General features: G+C 36.4%; 1 protein-coding gene across 6 annotated transcripts in view; it reads left to right on the forward strand.

Moving 5' to 3' along the window:
- The first annotated feature begins 468 nt into the window (after positions 1 to 468).
- b3gat1b (beta-1,3-glucuronyltransferase 1 (glucuronosyltransferase P) b) overlaps positions 469 to 12,197 on the forward strand; it is a 31,143-nt gene continuing 19,414 nt past the window's right edge. For 3 of the 6 annotated variants that reach the window (XM_028466439.1, XM_028466437.1, XM_028466441.1), the window contains exon 1: positions 469 to 673. The gene's annotated coding sequence lies outside the window, so the exon portion shown is untranslated. The remainder of the gene's footprint in view (positions 674 to 12,197) is intronic. The other 3 variants (XM_028466438.1, XM_028466440.1, XM_028466442.1) reach the window with 1 other exon arrangement.

The raw sequence follows: 12,197 nt of genomic DNA on the forward strand, positions 1-12,197 counted from the left end.
CTGAAGTAGCACTTAATGGTCCCTGAGATGAGCTCCGTCACTGTCAGACAATTGTAATTGGCTCCAATGTAAGAAAAGCCAGTCTGAGACTTTTCACAGTGTCCATAAAACATTCTGTTGCTTCCTGCAGTGAAACACATGGACAGAACGCTCTGCTTCTGATCTACTTGGATGCTGCTGTTGTCCCTCTCTGGTGCTGCTTGTTTGAAAGTGGCTGAGGGTTATTTTGTGGTCAGCCACACATAAAACTGTTGGAGTATGCCTTCCTTTCACACAAACAAAGCCCTGCAGGAAGAAAAAAACAGCTTTCATAACGTAATGGCAAAGGGTAAAATGGAGAGGATGAAGGATGAGGACTTAATGGGGCAGCAAAGAGGTGAATAAGAGAAGTGTAATGAAAAGGAGAGACGACAGTAGAATGGAGCGAGAGGGAGAGTGCGTGAGAGAGGAGGAGGTTGTATGGTGCAAAATAAGCTGCCTCCTCTTTCCACATCTCAGTGTGAGGAGACTTCAGCACAGCGTGATCTCTGGCAGCTCATTCGACATGTTCACCTGTTAGCCCTCAACTATTATTTAGTGAATGCATCGACCACATTATCTGCAGCAGTGAGTGTCAGAGCAGATCATCTGAAGCTTGGAGACGGAGAAGGGGATGCTCCAGTTTGGAAGTAAGGTCTGTTTTCTCTCCTCTTTGAGATGTCTGTATGTGCACACTGGGATGTTTGAGCTTTATTGATAAGCACTGCATAGTGGCATGAGTTATAGTGATCTGTCTGATCCTACCACAGTGAACTTTGATAGAGAAGTGCAACGCTGACAGAGGAATAACAATAATCATTTGCTTATTGCAAAGAGACAGGTCAAGAGTTTTGTGTCATATTTTCTGATTTTCAAAGAATCATATAATCATGTTCGCCACTGAATTCTTCTTCTTCTTCTTCGGAATTTGTACTTTAATTTGTGAACAACCACCAAATTTTGCCAGTTCCAAGATAAAATTGCCGCAGCTGCAAAAACAGACACTACAGCAAACCACTAACGTCCAAAGTTTGAAAATTCACAACAAATCAATCATATGTGCAACAGAATTGCAACTTTCATCAAAATGTTGGCCCAGTAATGCAGAAATTTTGGTAAACCTAAACCTATTGCAAATGATGTAGTCCAGTATTTCTACAGCCCACAGTGCATCAAAATGTTTGACTGTAAACGGTAAAAAAAATCATTACAAATTCTTGCATAATACATTTTCAATGTTCATAAAAAAGAAATAATTTTTTTGAGTATTTATAAGTTGTGTTTGGAAAGGGTTAGGGGATCTTAAAAACTGAATTGATTATTTTGAATTTCTCTCTAATGTGAAAATTTTCACAAGTTTTTCACTTATGGAGCCAATAAATCACAGTTATAAACAAAATACCACTATGTCTATGCTGTCTAAATGCAATTTGTGCATTTTTTGATTTTTTTTTTTCTTCTTAATATTAGACAGCTGCTGTCTTGCACACAGGTGACTGGCTTAGTCAATTAGTGAAGCTACATGTGATATTTCCATGTGCTAATTAGCTCAGTGACATAGAGGATGTTCCATCATAAAATACTGGTGGATGAATTGTGTGTTTGACTTATTGATTTGACTTTTAAACAGTTTTAAACCACTTATGCACCGCGGCTAAAATGTATTTATTCATTTGAAATTACTCAAATCATTTTTGACATTAAATCTTAGTAAATGGACTTGATTTTATATAGCACTGAAGCAGTCTCAAAGCGCTTTACATATCAGCTCATTCACCCAATCACTCTCACATTCACACACCAGTGGGACAGGACTGCCATGCAAGGCGCTAGTCGACCACTGGGAGCAACTGAGGGTTCAGTGTCTTGCCCAAGGACATGTCGACACATAGTCAGGTACTGGGATTGAACCCCCAACCTCTCGATCAGAAGACGACCCTCTACCACCTGAGCCACGGTCGCCTTGAGCATCCTTCAAATGACAAACTTAACAAGTAAAGGATACAATTACTTTTTAAAAACAACTTAAGAGGTCTCACAACACAAAGCATCTCCCCAGAGATGAGGCACAGTGTAATTAAACAGCTTTAAAAAATCTCACAAAGTGACGGCACCATATCAACATGTGGACATTTGCCATTTTCACCGCTTCTTTGATTTGCAAGCTGTAATTCTCTATTAAAAAAAAACATGTTGCCTATAATTATTCATGACCCACAGGAACATATTTGCAATTTTCTCTGTGTAGGCAAAAGCTTGAGTCTGTTTACACAATGTTATCTTTTCAAATAACGGCATTCAACGATATGTATCCTTAACTAAAGAGAAACTTGAGGATGAGATGTTATTCACTTCATTACTTTGTCCTTCATTTATAATGATATCTAGGGAAAATCAGACATAAAGGGACGAATGAGGTGTTGAAGCCATGGTTTCAAACCTATTGTGTGGTTACTGACAGGTATTCTTTAGGTTGCTCGCTATCAAAATAAAACTTCTAACAATTTACTGAATTTTTCCAAATTAAAACACAATTCAAAAATCATGTTTTTTAAAAAAAGAAGTTTTTGGTAAAGATACAGATTTGATTCACAAGTTTTACAACATTTAAAATAGTATTTCTCAAATTATTTTGGAGGAGTCTTCCCTGATTTAGACACCATTCTTAAATGAATGAATTAATTTAAAGTTCAACCACCATGTCCCAGGCCGGCACTGGCCCTTGGACCACCTTGCCCTGGGCTGAGCAGCCAAGCCACGCCGAGTCAGAAAAACGCCCACTAGAGCTGGGTGATATGGACCAAAACAGAGAGAACCAAATCTGTTCTGGTCAGAGGAGATCCAGATCCGCGAGGACAACAAACTGGAATCGGAATATATAGGGTTCAACTCCCTACAGTGTCCTTGCTAAAAACAAAAATATATGAAAACACAATAGTTATCACTCTACACATTTCACAACAAACCTAAATGTCCCTGTTGTCTCATTTTCAAACACAACCTTATTTGGCCATCCATGAAGAAGCTACACTGCACTGGTAGTGCATTAAAAACAGTGTAAAAAAAAAAGTGTACTACAAGCACAAATCTCTCCGAATCAAGATAATAACATTATCAGCTGTTCTACGCCCATTCAGCCTGAGTCCAGGGCTATCCCAGTGGGAAAACAGCCGTCACAGCTGCCTTCAGAATGTCTGTTTCTGACTTATGCACAGATTCACTAGCATTTGAGCATTCAAGCATTCAATTCAATTCAACTTTATATTAGCGGAAAATACAAAAATAGTAACCTCAAAACGCTATCAATATATAAAATTCTTAAGAAAAAAGAAAAATCCCAACAAATCCATATAAACATGCATCAGCTACAGTGGGGAGAAAAAACTCTTTTAACAGGAAGAAATCTCCAGCAGAACCAGGCACAGAGTATTAAAGGTTCCTTTTTAAAAATGTACTTCTCTAATAGAAACAGTCTCCACTGCTTTGGCTATGTTTTTGTGTACCGTAGATATATTTATACATCCGTGATGTTGCTGTGGTGACTGACGTACACGTTTTAAGATTAGAATAGCTACGAGCTAGCGGGAAGCAAACCTGAGGGTGTATAATATTTTGTAGAATAAGATGGTACTAAAATATATGCTAGAAAAATATTTGACATAAGGACTTTACATATCAGCATAAAACACAACCACCACCTCTTTTAAGATACCTTTAAATTAAGACGCACTTTAGCAAGATTCTGGAAGTCACTTCAAAACCAAAGTGTCCAGAAAGCACTCAGGCTACGCAGAGTTACATCAGTGTTTGCAGCACACCACATTTATTACTGCAAGAGTTTAGTAAAAAAAAAAATCCAGAGATTTCACTTGGTATACACACATCTGTTTATTAACAGATTGTGCACAGATGGTGTTTGCCAAGGTATGTATATTCACCCATGAATAACATTTTAATGGTAATTCATCAGATTTGAGCCTAATCCACAGCGTCTCTGCAGACTGAAACCTCTGAATCACTCTTTCACTGCAGAAAGCAGAACACTTGTCCATACACAGGTGTTCACTTGAACTTTAAGGTATCACAAAGCAGTATTGCATCTCAATCCATTGTTTTAGGGCTGGGTTTAAAAGCTGGTTTAACTCAGAGCTGAATTCTCTTTTCAATAAAGCCTCTTTGTGACCAGTGTGGACTGCCAGAAGGGAAAGTAATAGATTACAGGTACTCATGTTACTGTAATTAGGTTGCTTTTATGGGTACTTTTATAAGTGTATTTTTAAATCAGTCATTTTAATTGTACGTGAGGTGTATTGACTGCTTCATATGATATTCATTTTATGCAATATACCTTTTTCACCTAGATTTGAGTGTTGGCCTTCATGCTGCTTGATCACATTTTCACAATTAAATCTAGTCACCACAGAAGCACTGCTGTTGGAATGTTATATTGTTATAATATACATGTGAACCTTGAAAGTTTCCTGTTTGGGGTTTCTATCTATTATGTTGTTTCCCACATGGCACTGTTTTAGAGTTCATAAATCTAGCTATACATTACTTATTTTTGAATTGAACTAATTTAAAAACAAATTGTACATTTTGTCAAACTTTTTATTTTTTACAAATGCCTTTGTAGAAAATAAATAAAGTTCCAATTGTGCAAGATTTCATCGTGTCCTTTTAAAGTTTATACATGAGATGTTTTACTGTATACAATGGAACTGCGGCAACTTTTGTTTTGAGTACTATTTAATTGAGCTACATTTTATATTTATATTTATTTTATGTATGACTAACTTGCACTACTTTAGTACAATTTTTATCAAGTAACAGTACTTCTACTTGAGTAGGATATACTGTAGCAGTACTCTTTACACCTCTGTGGATTCCTCTCGTCAATGATCTCTTCTTTTTCATGCCTGATAAAAGGATGAAAGTGGGGAGGGGTTGTGGGCTCTGATGTTTGCCCATCTGATGAGGCAGTCTGCTGAGGATTGGAATACTTCAAACTGCACTACTTCATGGTCCGTCTTTACTTGAACAAACATATGGGGGAGGTGGTAAACAAGTTAATGTATGCATGTGTTTTTGCAATCAGGACAAAATGTCATGCAGTGTTCAGTGATGGAAATGATATCAGCAGAGGCTGTGTGATTCATAATTAAGTCTTGGCTATGCACACACTCCCTTCTGTTTATGCATGCTGATTGTGTTCATATGAATGTATATTTACTTGTAGTTAAAGCTAAAATAACCTCTGATGAGTACGTTGTGTTTTTAATTAGCGGAAGTTCGGCGGTGGTGGCGTGACGGCTAAGGAAACTGGCTTGTAATTGAAAGGTTACCGGTTTGAATCCAATCACTGTGTGATGTTGAGCAAGTACAAACTGCTCGTGTTGTATATCATTTTGGATAAAAGCTGCGTACGTAAAGATATCTATATGCAGATTTATTCCGAATATTTCAAACCATTATAGCATTTTTAGTGTATGTATGGACTTAAATTTGTAGTTTTAATCACACCCTAGTTTTCCAAGTTCATGCAAAATGAACCCCTTACTGAGCTATTGTGTTGCATAATGGTTACTGAACTCTCATTGTTGTAAATACCAGAATATATTCAAAGGCAAATTAAGAAGCAGTGATATTTCTGCTTCTTTTGTTTTTGTTACTTTGCTAATGAAAATAATAAGATTAGGCAAAGGAAGTTCAGGGAAATTTGTTTATATCGAACATTTCATTCACAAGGCAATTAAATGTGCTTTACATGATTAAAAAGTGCAACAGAAAACATTTAACTGTTTAAAAATCAATAAGAACATTACAATCAGCAGTAAACAATTAAACCAACAATAATATGATTAAAAATGTCCCTCTCAGTCATACACAGTAGATAAAAAGAGTGCCTATAACGTGGATGTAAAAATATTCACATGTGATGCCGACTTCAGCTCTGCTGACAGTTTGTTCATAACAACTAAACACAGCATCATGTTTACTGTGAGCTCTGGGCTCCACTATCTGACCTGTGTCCATAGATCTGAGAGACCTGCTGGGTTCATACCTGACTAACATCTCACTGATGTATTCTGGACCAAACCCATTCACAGATTTATACACCAGCAGCAGAACTTTAAAGTCTATTCTGAGGCTGACTGGGATCCATTGTAAAGACTTTAAAACTGGACTAATGTGTTCTGACCTCTTTGTTGGGTGTAATACATGCCCAGCATAATATTCCACTGCATGGTAACACTGTGATTGTTTGATGGAGCTATTTCTCATTCTCCCTCTGGCTGCTGATTTAAATCTCATCATTACAACTTGGCTGTATAAACATATTAACGTCATTATTGCTTAATTCTGATTCTGATTTAGTGGATGTGTGGTGATAGGATGTGAATCTTGATGAAAGTAAATTGCCTTTGGGAACCAACACAAAGGGAGGGTATTTTCACAAACCCAGTGTGCAAAAAAAATTGGAATATTTAGTGAAGGAACAGCTTGGTAAAGTCATTAAGCTCTTAATGCTGCCCGCCTTTGGATTATGGAGTGTCTGTAACCAAAATATTGGGTTTGAATCATTTTGAGACTATAAAGGGAAATCATTGAAGGGAAGTAAAAACATTGTTTGATATATATTTATATATATATATATATATATATATATATATATATATATATATAACTCAGAAAGAGGAATGATAAATCCTGTGAAGTAATATAGATATTAGCAGTGGCGTTCACAGACATTTTGGGGGGCAGGTGCTCAGTGAAAACTAAGGGCACTTTATGCAACATGTAGAACTTATTATAGCTTTGTGAGATATTTAAAAAAATATATAAACATTACAGGCACATGTTGAATGTAATTGCATATTTATGTCAACATCTTAATAAAATGACTTGACCTTTGAACTGGTACAGTTTCACACTATAGCGCTGATCAGTCAATCACTATTGTTTTGTTTCTTTGGAATGAACGCACATGGAGAGGATTTAAGCAAGTTACAAGCTACAATGATAAATTAGTGTACTATTTTCCCCCTGTCAGAACAAAAGAAGTGTACAAAGTGTCATTTTGAAGTGAGGAGTGAAGAGTGAGCGTTACCACTCTCTAAAGCAGCATCCATGTCTAAAGAGTCTGATGATCTCACTATGATTTACCTGGATGTCTTTCTCTATGGCAAGCTGTTGGATAGCTGCTATTTTTTTTAATTCCGTCATCTCTTTCACATACAGCTGCTACATCATGTCTTTCTTGTTCTCCCTCATTCTGGTCATCAGACAGCACTTCTGATTCTGTAACTGTGCATAGACTTGGTGCTGCTATAGACTCTCCTTATCTGTAGATGAATCTGGAAATTCATCTATCTCATCTTCTTTGCTGGTAGATGGCCTACTGCTTTCCTGCTGGAGCTGCCTAGAATAGAATAATAATAGTTTTAGTAATAGCCTATTTTTGAAGGTTGAATATACTGTAGCCTATTAAGGTAAATACAAGACTTATTGTTATTTGACAAGTCTTGTAACATAGAAATAACTTGTTGGTACAGAATAATATAATTGGCTAAAATAGCTTAATGCCTAATTTAGTACAGCCAAACCACTTTGTGCTTTTAAGATATTTCAGTAAAATTAGAGTTCAACTTTAAAATCTGAGCTTTAAAATGCCCTAAACAGTGAACATGACTTTTGACTCTGACCTTTCATCTTCATCTTCCTCTGCAATTGGTAAATAAAAAGAAACCAACAATATGAATAAGACTGTTTGGTTATATTTGAACAAGGCACAGTACTCCTGTACTTTTTCTGCAGGCAATAGTGAATTGCATGTTTGTCATTTATCAAATAAATTACTGCAAGTGATTATTATGTAGCCTAATGTAAACCTACACCATAACCTATCAAATATTCATCTTAAGTAAGTTTACTGATAGATTCACATGCTGTAGGATAACAATGACAAACTCTCTTCATCACGTCATATCTATTATTGGTTTTGGGTAGCGTCTAGCTTGTTAAGCAGGTGAGCAGGCGGCTAATTTATGCCCAGCTGTGTGGCGTTGAGACAGGCTACTTCACAACAGAGACAAATAAATGCATTCATTTATGTGTTACCTGGCTGGTGGGCACGGGAGTGTCCATAGGGGAGGAGGTGTGTTTCGGGCTGTAGCTGTGCACTGTCTGCTGCTACAACGCGCCTCCGTTTGTGTCCGTTTTGCGTGTTCATGTTGACAGAGGTGTGTGCGGGTGGGGGTGGAGGGAATATTAATTGGGGCATTATTATCACATGCTTTTAATCGATGAGCACTTATAGATGATGGTATCAGCGTGGGCCAAAAAGAAAAAAAAAAAAAACAAAATTTCAAAAGGGCACTTGCTTGGTCCAGAGGGCAAAGGGCAGGTGCACCACCTAGTGTCTACCTGTGCACGTCACTGGAGATTAGAATGCATGGCAGTGACGGAATAGGTTAGGGTGAGAAAGAGGAGAGTGTTGGATATGTTGTGGCTTTTTGAAACCTTATAGAATATAATAATGAATGTACAGAGAAAGTTCAGAGACATCTTTGTGATGTTTGGTTATCGTGTGAATCAATACAGCAATTTCTGCTGCTGAATCGATCTGGAGTTTTCTAAAGTTTAGATACGATCGATGGTCCCAAAGTTAAAAATAAGGGTTCTATTTTGATGCCTCTATGAGAAATGATGCTTGGCTGCAACATAAAACTATAGAAATGGACTGAAACTACTGTTAGAGATGATTAAAAATGTGTTAAACCTTTCTCCAGAATTGATGTCTTCAGGAGGTCAAATAGGTATTAATACAAAGTTATTCATAGGCTGCATGATAAGGCGTGCATCTGGTTTGTAGGATGCATCGTCAAAAACACCTTTTTCACATTCAAAAGTTCCACTAACTGTGACTAAACATCAAATACAGTAAAACCAGTTCACAACCTTTGTATGCCCATGAAGGATGTCTTATTCAGGTCATAACATTTCTGGACACTCAATGGAAGTCCAATTAGCTCAATTAATTTGACCAACTAAGCCACGTGTCAAACTCATGGTTCGGGGGCCAAATCCGGCCCTTTGAAGCATCCAATTTGACCCGCAGGATAAAATTAAAATGAATATTTCATATTTTATGTGTATGTAAAAGTGTAAACTATAAGGCACAATAAAGTTGAAATTACTAATTTCCCAACATAAATTCTGTGATCAAGCTACTCTGTATTTTGAACTGAAATGAGTTTGACACCCCTAAACTAAGACAATATGTTGAATTTATTCTTTTCACTTTAAATGAACTAGTAATGTGTATCAGCTGCTTTATACTGCCTGTTTTTACTGTTGTGATCAAACCACGTAGAGCACAAGTGTCGTACTTAATGCCCAAAGACCAAATCCAAAGCATCCAATTTAGCCTGCGGGAAAAAGTAAAAATAACAGAGAAAACATGAATCATTGTGTAAATTACTGATTCAGTTGTTGATATCTATATCTACAACTATACAATATTTGCAGCGCTCACCGCTTCCCCATGCTTACGTCACATGATGGCAGTTAAAGTATTTTCAATTTCAAAATATTGAAATAACTCTAAATGTTTCAAAAATTCTGCATTATTCTCAAATCAATTAAAAAAATGGTCACAAAATCAAATAATTTCTAGTGAAGATCCTGCAGAGACTGATATCTGTCACCTACTGCTCAGATATTGTCGATACTTATACTTTACGTAATTTATATGTGAAAATGCAAACTAGGGCACATGAATGATTAACCAAAATGAGTTTGACACCCCTGATGTAGAGGATCCAAACTGCACTGAAAGTGTGAACATGTTCCCTGTCAGAGCTGTAAAATACACTGTTGCCACAGCGCGACTCAGCGCTCATTAACAAGTCCCTGAAAATGTTGGAGCTCACACCTTGTGTACATGTAAACACCTTCACAGAACAAAGCTGCAATTACACAGACGTGATAAACTATAACATTCTCTCTCAAAACCTTCCAATCATTCATCAACGCTCCAAATGATTCCAAATACCCATGTGTCATAGACAGTCGACGTTGTACATTTGCTTACTTTAATATTTATAAATTGTGAGGAGGGTGGTCGAAGTGTTATCATTGCTTGGTACAGACATGAGCAACTAGTTGTAGTAAATTAAAAAATTACTCCAAAAACATTAAAGATGACAGGAAAATACACAAAAAGACAACCAACAAACACAAAACTGATATATATAACACAAAACTGATATATATATATATATACTGTATATATATAGTATACATAAAATAATGACACTTGGGTGTTTTACCCAAGACAACAACAAAAACACAGAAAATATGAGAAAAATACTCAAAATGACACCAAAAAAAACAATAAAACAATAAACAACAATATAAATATACCAAAATCACAATATTAATGCTTAGATTGGTCATTATTCTAAATTCTGATGTAAATTCACATAAAGTGACCATCCAATCAAAATCCAATAAAAGTTGCCCATCTTAGAATGTGTTACTGTTACAGCAGAATGTTGGCAACATATGCGTACTTTCTGCAGCACGTGAGAGAGTTTAAAGACAAACTTCTGTAATCTTCAGACTCACATTAGCATGACACAGCAGCAATAGATCGGTTGGAAGATATCCATTATTTCTATAATGCTTATGTGCCTCGTCGTCTTTCCTTGTACGTGCAGCATTATTATCTTCATCATCCTTTTTCATCCCCATGCAGTCAAGCGCTAAAAGGCTTGTAGAGGAATAATGAAGGCGATATAGTAACTTTTTATGGCTGGTGAAGTCAGATAAATTGCCTGGTCTGTTCTGGATTTAAAGGGTATCATGCACTGTTTGTTGACATGGAACAAGCATTTATTCCCAAGTAGTTGTCATTTTGGATCAGTCAGTGACTCACACACAATCTGATCGAACCACTGACTTTTACTGCTTTCATAAACGATATAGTCGTTAGTCCATCCTAAACCACTGACTTACTACCTGTCAGTGTGGTGAACTTTATGCAAAAAGTCTTTGAAACTTTTTTGAAAACGTGCATAACTCCTTGCCTCCCATCAGGATTTAATGACCATTGTGAAAATACACTTAAAATAAGGTCTTGATTGAAAGTAATAGATTACAAAACAGCTCGGAGTAAATAATATTAAGTTCAATGCATTTTTATTGACAAGAAACATAAAGAAATCAGTGATGTTTGATATAGTTACCACAATTTAGCTGGTAAACACAATATGGCAGATTATATTTATGGCAGTGGCTATCCGTACGATTGCCGTAGCAATATACTGACATTTTATTCGTACGCAGCGCCCCTCATTGGCCAGTTTAGCTTAAACCTAAACCTAACCCAAATCTTAAAATGCTACATACGTGTACGTCGGTAAACATACCAATAGCACCTGGGGTTGTCAGTACGTAAAAAAAACCTGGTGTAACCCATCATACATAAGCCAAATGGAAGACTTTAGAGACATCATTAACAGACACAGTAACAGACTCTTATAGGTCACTGGGGAAAGGCTAAGACACCAAGTCAGCTTATACATATCTGGGAGGAAGTGATCAAACACTTTCAACTTTTAAACAAGGTTAAAATACTACGAAGGCCGGCCCACAACCCAGACTTTAAACCAGAAACATTAGATCATGGGTTTAAGCAATGGGCAGACCGTGGAATTGTGTAAAATGATTAAAAAAGACATTCCTCAGCTTCACTGACATATGTGAGATGTATGGCCTGGGCAGACGGGATTTCTACAGATATTTGCAGCTAAGGGACAATTTTTGGACTACAATCAAAGCATGCAGTTAATCTGCAGTCACTCAAACATTCATGGGTGCTGAGTAGCTTAGCAGTTTTTTGTTTTTTTATATAGAATTTCCATGCAAATTACAATTACAAAGTCAATTGTATTTTCAATTACAATTATAGTTACATCATATTTGTAATTAATTATCAATTACGTCTCAAAAAAAACTTGGTATGTTATGTATAAAACAAAAGATTTACTAAATAACAACTCCTTGTTTACAATTTATTGTACTATGATACTGCCATATATGACATTTATGACATATATGACATTTATGACTTATATGACACCACTTTTAAAACCAGGAAAAATTATATTGTT

This window comes from Gouania willdenowi, chromosome 14, assembly GCF_900634775.1.
Source record: "Gouania willdenowi chromosome 14, fGouWil2.1, whole genome shotgun sequence".
Classification (NCBI taxonomy): domain Eukaryota; kingdom Metazoa; phylum Chordata; class Actinopteri; order Blenniiformes; family Gobiesocidae; genus Gouania; species Gouania willdenowi.